We start from the raw sequence: 10,120 nt of genomic DNA on the forward strand, positions 1-10,120 counted from the left end.
TCCGAATGATAAACAAAACTTGTATTGCAAGTTGTGTGGAAAGGAAATATTCGGGGGGGTGTACAGGTTGAAGTTCCACCTTGCACAAATCCCTGGACATGATGTGGGGCCCTGTCTAAATACAACTGCTGAAATTATCCAAAAAGCCATGAGAGCATTGGGAGAATTAGAGCACACTAGAGAGGCCAAAGAAGAACTCAAAAGGCAACTAAAAAGGTCAGCTGAAGGAAGTGGGCCAAGTGGCACTGGTTCTACTGCAGCGTCAGTCAATCCGATAGCTGCATCATCATATTTTGTTCCTCGAACCACACCTGGTTCACAACCAACTATTGGTTCAATGCTAAAAAGAACTGAAAAAGAACAAGCTGACAAGTTGATGACAAAATTTCTCCTCTGGAGTGATATTCCTTTCAGCATTATAAGGAATAATCCATTTTTCCAACCTACTGTTGATGCTATTGCTAGTGTTGGCCCGGGGTACAAAATCCCTTCTCTTCATGATTTCAGAGGCCGGCTTCTTCAAGATGAAAAGCGTGACTGCACCCAAAGATTGGAGGATTTTAGGGCATCATGGGCACAAACATGATGCACTGTTATGTCAGATGGTTGCACTGACCAAAAGGGGAGAACCCTTATAAACTTCTTGGTTAGTTGTCCCAAGGGGACTATGTTTATCAAATCTATTGATGCAACTCATCAAATCAAAGATGCAAGAACTTTATGTGATTTGCTGGATGTGTTTATTTTGGAGGTGGGTGCAGAAAATGTTGTCCAAGTCATAACGGACAATGCTGCAAATTATGTTGCTGCTGGTAGAATGCTTATGGACAGGCATCCTACTTTATTTTGGACACCTTGTGCTGCCCATTGTATTGATTTGATGTTAGAGGACATAGGGAAAATTCCCTTTGTCAAAGAGGTTGTTGATTCATCAAAAAGCATCACAAAATTTATTTACAACCACACATCTGTGCTTAGCTTGATGAGAAAATGCACCAACAACAAAGAGTTGGTGCGCCCCGCCATTACACGGTTTGCGACGAGTTTCATATCTCTTCAATCCCTCTTGAATTCTATGTGGGATTTGAAGAGAATGTTTCTTTTAGAGAAGTGGCATGCTTCGCCAATGAGCCGCAAACCAGAAGGAGAAGCCATGTGCAGACTAGTTTCATACCAGGAAGACTTCTGGGCGGGAGTGCAGGAGGTGTGCGTTGTTACTGAACCTTTGGTAAAGGTTCTTCGGTTGGTTGATGGTGAGAAGCCCGCAATGGGCTATTTGTATGAAGCCATGGACAGGGCCAAAGAAGCCATTCGGTCCTACTATGATGATAAGGGAGATGATGGGTTTCAGAGACAACTCCTTCTATGGGCAGTCATTGATGAGCGATGGAACAACACACTCCATCGTCCCATTCATGCTGCTGGGCTTTTCTTGAACCCTGCATTTTCTTATGCATGTGGGTTTAATTTTGATGTTGAGGTCGTGGAAGGATTATTAACCTGTGTCCAGAAGATGGTGAGAACTCCAGAAGAACGTATGGAGGTCTCTAGACAAATTGAGCAATATAAGTTGTCAGGTGGCACATTTGGATTTGAGATGGCTGTCATTGATAGGACGATTAAAATGCCAGGTATTTTTTAGTTTTTACTTTGTAACTTTGTTTCAAATTTCATTGTCTCTTCAAATTCCATTTTTTTCTTATGTTTATTTAAAATTTTATTTGTAATTTTGTTGTAGACGCATGGTGGAAGATGTATGGTGTCAGAGTACCCCTTTTGCAAAAGCTTGCCGTACGCATCCTCAGTCAAACATGCAGCTCCTCGGGATGTGAGCGCAATTGGAGTGTATTTGAAAAAATACACAACAAGAAGCGCAATAGGTTAACACTTAAACATTTAAAATATTGCAAATTTCCAAATAAATTTTTGAATTCATTAAAGTTTTAAACGATATTTTTTTTATAATATTAATTATTATTTCATGAACTTTGTACAGGTTGGAGTCCCATAGACTTAATGACATGGTCTATGTCTACTACAATCTTCGATTGTGGGTGAGACAACTAGAGAAGACACCTGATACGGAAGCCATCTCATTGGATGGGATTGACACCACTGCTGAATGGAGGGTTGAGACCGAGAGGCCTCTCATGGATGCCACTGAGGATTGGTTAGTGCAGGATGAGGGGGAGGAGGAGGGGGAGGAGGAGGAGGAGGAGCAGGAGCAGGAGCAAGAGGAGGAGCAGGTGGAGGAGGAGGAGCAGGAGGAGGAGGTGACACCGCCTACCCGGGCTACCACTACCACCAGTAGAGGACGTGGTCTCCGTCCACCTCAGCCTCCTGTAGTTGCTACTACTAGTTCTTCAGCTTCTAGAGCACGTCAGACTCCACTATCATTTCCACCAGCATAGGCACCAGCTTCTACATCTAGAGGGAAAGAGAAAGTTGTGCCATTTTCTCGCAAGAGGGGCAGAGGAAATCAATAGGATTAGACTTTCATTTTATTGTATATGACATTATGACATGATGAGATACATTATCATATTTTTTGTTGATATTTTGAGGCTGAGTTGGGACTCAGGACTTACTATTCAGGACATGATTCAATGTTATGTGTGATTTTAGCGCTAGAAATGATATTAGTTTTTTTATCATATTTATGTGTCAATGTATTTATTTTATGTTGTAGATGGTTTAGATATTAAAAAAAATGAAAAAAAATGAATATTTTTGTGCCAAACGCTTTTTTCCCGCTTTTTTCCACTTTTTTCCCGATTTTAACGATTTTTTCCGTTTTTTTCCCGGCGCCGATTAAATCTCGCTCGCGCTTTGTGCAACATTGCTCATGAGTAAAGATAAAAATATATTATTAAAAAAGTAAGACATTTCTTGTTGGATAGCATGGATCTTGATTTACAAATCTACATCTCATGAGTAAAGATAAAAATATATTATTAAAAAAGTAAGACATTTCTTGTTGGATAGCATGGATCTTGATTTACATGTTATTTAATTTGTAGTGATGTATAATTGCATAAGAACTACAACACATGAGAGAGAAGTAAATATAGATATAAGGAAAAATCATTAGTAAAATGGAAATAAATATGGGAATAAGAAAGTCCTAATGGAAGTTCACTTGGTAGGACTCATGAAAATATGAAGTAAATGTGAGTACAAGTTTCCATGTTCACATTCCTCATTTCGTACCCTTAGACAAATGGATGACCTAGGGGTTATAGTGATAACAGTTCCAATCAACCCTATGTCACGGGAGTATTAGACCAACCTATTTCTCAATTCCTTTAGTTCAAACAAGAAAATTATGGACATAAAAAAAAAAATCATTCATAAAAGGAAATTACACATGGTCATTTTTATTTCAAGTTAAGAAGTTTTTAAAGAGACACCGTTATAAATATTGACATGGGTAGTGAGAGCTTTTTAAGATAATTTTAAAAAGTAGAAGATATAGATAGATAAATAGAGATGAATGTTTAATGAGTGAAAAAATGTTATTAAATAATTAAGTCTTTTTAAATTTATATTTATACAAAAACATAGGAAAACGTTTTCTATTTGTCACTAGTTAGAGAGAGTAGATGTCAGTGTATGTAATAGTCTAGACAAGCCATTTTTTCTTGTCGACAATTATGGTCATACTATATGTACACACCATTCGATTTCGCATACCTAATTTGTGTTATGAGGGTTTTAGTTGAGAGGAGTACAAGCTTGTGAAGTTTTATACAGTATTACAATCAGTTCAAAGCAATGATTCAAAAGAGAAACATGCAAGACTCGAATTTGATCACAAATTACATGTGAAAAGCTGACCTTCAAGACTTATATCGTTGAATTACAACCTTGAGTTGTGTTGATAGGGTTTCATGTCCCTATGCAATTAGTGGGGGTTCTCTCCAGTGAAAGGTTTCAATTAGACCTTGCATTGTTTTGAATAAGGAACCTATTCGAACTTTGACATGATATTCTTTACAATTTTAGGGTTTTACCAAATGTACCCCAACCCACCATTTATAATTTTATGAAGTTCAATTAATTAAATGTAGTTACTCTAATCTGCAAAATGCAAAATAATTCCTAGGCAAATCTAATGGATCCAAGGGAAGAAACATAGCACCAACTATATCACGAGTCATATCCTTAGCATGAAAGTTAAAACGCGAATAAACACAAATTCCTAAAAGACTGGATACATAGTGGAAAAAGTTTGAAAATAAATAGTTGATTATAGTGCTATGGTTATGGCTATAGACATGCGAATTAATTCGTATTGCTCATAGTCAAGGAAAATATCCTTCCTCGTTGTTGGGTTCTCCCATCAAACTATCATTTTCTCTCATTAGAGAGTTCGATTCCTCTTGCCTACTTAGATCTCTTCCACCACCTCCATCACCATGATCTTAGTAGTGAGCACCATTTTGTAATTCAATTAAATTCTCCTACATCTGTGCTCCTACCTTATTACTTGCTTCATTTTCTTATCTAAAATAGATAATTCCAAATCTACAACCTCATCAACTAGTATTGGAACAGGGCCACAACCCTAATCAAACTATCATTTTCTCTCATTCGATATTCAATTTCTCTTGCCTACTCAAGTCTCTTCCACCGCATTCCCTCCTTCCCCAAGTTGTTTGAATACCCTCCTTTAGGAGAATGTTCAATTTGCTCAATGAAGCTTCTTCTCTTTGTTTTCTCCATTTTTATTATATAAGTTTTCCATGCCTCAATTTTTTTTATTAAAAGCATATCAGAATAATTAAGTTGTTTAAAGGAAGTTTCATATGTTGTAATACTTTTCTTTATTCCTTTCTCAAATTTCTTCAACTTAGGCCATAAAGTCTTGATCAACATTATGTCCTTAGTAGGGGTTTTCATAAACCTTTGGGTATTTGCTTAATCAACACGAGAGAGTGATATATGATCTTTCCTCCTAGTGCTAATACAATCATCCATGTCCTTAGATACTTGTGCTTATGTAAAGAAATTATATTTTGAGTCCAAAAGAGGGTAAATAGCAATGGTTTTCCATGTTTTCTATGACGTATAACATTATAGAAAAGTCTGTTATTTCATGTGTAATCCCCTGGGCATTATGTGATATCTATTTCTAGTATATTAGGTCAAAATTCATTTCTTTTGGGGTTTTTGAAGTGAAAATAGGAACTTCAAATGAGAGATTTTTTCTATGGAGGATTACCCATCTTTAACTTTTTCAAACTATAACTAATATTGTTGATAGGCAAGCTTCCATGCTTGGATATGGGTCATGACATCAGCAAGATCTTGGCCTTGGACTTGTAGATGTTGTACTATCATAAAATTATTTTTGTATAGTGTTTAATTTAGTTTACATCCTAAAAGCAGAAGCTTGATATTTGATAAATTTGTAGTAGTTGAACTAATATTCCAGTAAGGTGATTTCTCTCTCATAATCCTATATCTTCTTCTCAATGCCACCATATGAAAGTTAGCTTTTGAGATTGGCTCAACGAATAGTAATAATAAAAAATAAAAATAAAAGTCAACATTTTTATGTTCATCACCATGGTCTCATTAGTGAGCATATATTATAATCCAAAGAAATTCCCATATATTTGTGCCTTACCTTATTACTTGCTTCATGTGCTTATCAAATATAAGCAATTCCAAATTTACAACTTCATTAACTAGTTTTGGAATAGAACCATCACCACCTACAGCCATGCTTGGAGCCAGGTTAGTGGCACATGTTTGAGTAGTGAAGACTGTTTTGGGTTGTGAAGAGTATCAATGCTACTTATTGAACTCATTGGCATTGGTCTTCTGTGTTAACTATTCTCATTCTTCTCTTATCCTTTCAACTTGAATATTATTTTTATTTTTCTTCTATTTTGTTCTACTTTTATCTTCAAGTTCTCTTTTACTAGTTCCTATATTTACTTTTTTTTAGTTTCAATTGTAGCTTCTTGTTTTTCTTAGCTTTTTCTCTTTCTCCATTTCAATTTCAACTCTTTCTCTTAATTTCAATGTTTTTCTCAAATTTCTTCTTTGTTTCTTATTTCTTCTTGGCTTCAACCTCTTCCTTGATTTTCTTTTTATCTTCTACATGGGAACTGTGTTTCCTTGGCTCTAGCATTGACCACAACTTTAATTTAACTTTGGTAGTCATATAAATCAAATGGTTGGTAAATACCTATAGGCATTAATCCATAATAAGCATCAAAACACTTACTTCATTATGAGTTGTTAAAGTAAAAAATCATGAGAATAAACTAAATTATAACTTTATTTATTATTATTACTATTAATGATCATGGTAAAAAGAATATTATTATTATTATTATTATTAATGATGATGATCATAAACCAGAGGTTGGTCTACTCCCAAGATATCTTGGGACTAGAGAATATGTCTCCTTTGTGATACTAAGAGATTCGAAGATGAAAAACAATTTCTCTTGGATTGTCCGGCCCTTACTCACATCTACTTTTGTTTCCAAAACATTTTGCTGGCTACCAACATCCTCGACTTGTTCGATCAGCAAAACTACAGTGACCTTGGAATGTTTCTCTCCCTTCTTTTTTATTGTAGGAATAAAATTTTAAATAATCTCAATTAACTGTTTTTTTAAGATCCAATAGACCATATCGGTCTCAGCGAACGTTAATCATCGTCACCATCATCATCCTCATCACACACATATGAATTATTATTATGATGGATTGATGGCTATTAGAATTTACTAAATATTTAATTTATATGACTACCTTAATTTTTAATCTATTAATAACTATTAAATTGTAATATATATTGTAATTTAACACATTGTGAAGAAATATGAAAGAATCCCACCATGGTTGGAGGAATTTCTCTCTTTGGATATGAGAGAAAAGTTTGTGGGGTTTGTTCAATTTTAACTTTCTCCATTTTCATGTCGTATTCATTCAAATAACATTCCATGTTTTGTTTTGCAAAAAAATGTAGAGAAAATCTCTCGGATTGGGATATGTTTTGGTTCATAAACATGATTACATTGTAAGCATTTTCTTCTCTCATCAATTTGTGGAGATATTATTTGTATTAAGGATTAATTACAATGAGGATGTTTCAAACAATTCTTTCATGCCTATGCATATTCAATTGAGATTCTAAGTTTCTAGATTTTATTATTTAATAAATTTTATCTTGGACAAATTGAATTTTTTAAACTATTTTTTAGTTATTTATTTTAATCTATCGAATTAAACTTTTTGATTTTATTTTTTAATATATAACTAATTTTTTAATTTTTTTTACTTATTTATTTTAATCTATCGGATTAAGCTCTATGAATCATTGTTTTTAAATATATAACTTTGAGTTACTAAGAGTTAGAAATTACTAATTTCAAGAAGCAATTTAATATATATATATATATATATATATATATATAATTCTTAAAAAAATCAATAAATACTTAATTATGTATAATATATCTCACCAATTTATACTTGAAATAACTTATATTTTTTCAAAAAATTCAATAATTTTTTATTTTTTAATTATGTATAATATATCTCACAAATTTGCTATGAATTGAATTTTTAACTTAAACCTTTAACTTTTTCAGATGAGTTTTTTCCCTTCGGTAATATGCATGCAAACGACTTGTGCAAAGATGGTTTTTTGACAATTTTTTGTATTGTTAAATGTTTTAATTATATATATTTTAAAAGTAGTTAATTATATTTTAATTATTTTTTGTTAATGGCAGAAATGTCTTCAGACGCGTAATTTTATTAATCAGAAAAAAATAATTACATAATTTGATTTTGCAAGAGTTTACATCCGAACAAACAAACACTCTTATAATGAGCTATTTATAAGCTCCATGTCCTAACTACCTCTAATTATGGATCACTTATTAAATAAAAAGTGTCCATTTACAATAAATGCTATTCAAACCAACTAGCTAACAAATCTCCTAAAATAGAGCCTAAGATACAACACATTTGAAGAGTCATATCTAGTTATAACAATATGCTAATTCTAAAAGTCTCCATTAAATAATTAAACATTCTAGAATAATAATTATTAATTTAATATCTTAAATTAATAATTATTTTATTCTAATTTTATAACCTATGATAAAATTGTATTTTTGGATCATCTAACATTCCCCCCTATGATCCAAAGATACATTACAATAGATACCAAGTTCATCCCTGAACTTAGTAAATTTTATTCTGCCAAGTGGTTTTGTGAAAATGTCGGAGATCTGATCTTTGGAATGACAATAAACTGGCTTGAGGACATCTTTGGCAATGAGAGATCTGATATGATGATACTTGGTGTCCACATGCTTTGTCTTTGAATGAAAAACTGGGTTCTTGGCAAGTTTGATGGCTGACTGGCTATCAATGAATAATGATGTAGCTTCTGTCTGAGAAATGCCCAAGTCCTGCAAAATTCGGCGCAACCAAACAATTTCAAATGCTGCTTCCCATGCTGAAATGTACTCTGCTTCGGTGGAAGAAGTGGCCACTGTAGCTTGTTTCTTACAACTCCAAGATACTGCTGCTGACCCCATGTTCATTAAATAACCTGATGTTGATGCTCGATCATCAATACTCCCAGCAAAGTCGGCATCATAATATCCACCAAGTACAAAATTTTTAGTCTTTGTTTAAAGAAGACCAAAATCTTTTGTTCTTTGGATATATCAAAGAACTCTTTTGGCTGCATTGCAATGGCTGTCTCATGGTTCCTGCATAAAACGTGAAAGAATACTGATTGCATAAGATAGATCAGGACGAGTATTTGTCAAATAAATCACGCTTCCAATCAACTGTCTGTAAGTTGTACTGTCCGCCTTTTCCCCCCTTCAAATTTTGAAAGTTTCAAGTTTTGCTCCATGGGGGTGTGAACGGGCTTGCAATCCTGCATGCCAAATCACTGAAGAACCTATGTTGCATACTTACTCTGAGAAATGAAAATATGATGTGGACGTTGGAAGACTTCAACTCCAAGATAGTAGTGAAGTAATCCCAAATCTGTCATCTTAAAACCTGCATGTAACTCCTTTTTCACCTGTGCAATATGATCATCATGGTTGTCAGTAATGATCAAATCATCTACATACATAACAAGAATTACCAGATATTTTCCCTGTTGTCGCACATACAAAGTACCATCAGATTCACTTCGTTGAAAACCAACTTTCTTAAGGTATTCATCCATCTTTGCATACCAAGCTCGGGGAGCTTGTTTTAATCCATATAAAGCCTTGATCAATTTGCAGACTTTATGTTCTTGTCCTTCAACTTCAAAACCTGGTGGTTGTGTCATATACACTGCTTCCTGTAAATCCCCGTTGAGAAAAGCACTTTTCACATCGATTTGATGAACTTTCCATCCTTTCTGAGTGGCCAATGCAAGTGTTAAACGGATGGTGTTCCATTTAGCTGTAGGAGCAAAAGTTTCCTCATAATCAATGCCTTCCTGCTGCACAAAACCTTTTGCGACAAGTCGTGCTTTATACTTTTCAAGTTCTCCCTTTTGATTATACTTAATTCTGTAAACCCATTTGCATCCTATGGGTTTAACATTTGCTGGACAATCAACAAGTTTCCAAGTGTTTTTATCAGTTAATGCTTGATATTCGTCAACCATAGCCTGTTGCCATTCTTTATTTTTTACTGCTTCGTTGTATGTGGAAGGTTCAGTAAAATCATTTGCTATTAAGGCAAAATTGCCTTCACTTCTATGTGCCCTTCTGGTGCCTGTTCTATTCTGCTCATCAGGCTTTACATCTTTCAAAAGTTGAACTGCCCATTTCGGTAGTTGGTGCTCACTTGTTTGCGCTTCTGTAAAATCTCCATCATTGTAAAGAGGATTAATATAAACTGAGGTTCTTCGTTCAGGTGAAGAGTGTGGAGAATCACTATCAGAAGAATTGTTGCTACTTGGAGATGCAGATGAACTGCTAGAAGACCCAGATGATGTTGTTGATTTAAATGGACTGGATGACTCATCTTCAGAGGAAGGAAAATCAAGTTCATACCAATTTGGTGAAGTTGGTTGACTTTGCATTTTTCCATTTCGTTTACTTCCCTTAGTTTCTAACTTTTGAAG

The sequence above is a fragment of the Pinus tabuliformis genome, chromosome 7 (assembly GCF_031772625.1).
Source record: "Pinus tabuliformis cultivar Carrire ecotype Pingquan chromosome 7, CPIR1, whole genome shotgun sequence".
Lineage (NCBI taxonomy): Eukaryota > Viridiplantae > Streptophyta > Pinopsida > Pinales > Pinaceae > Pinus > Pinus tabuliformis.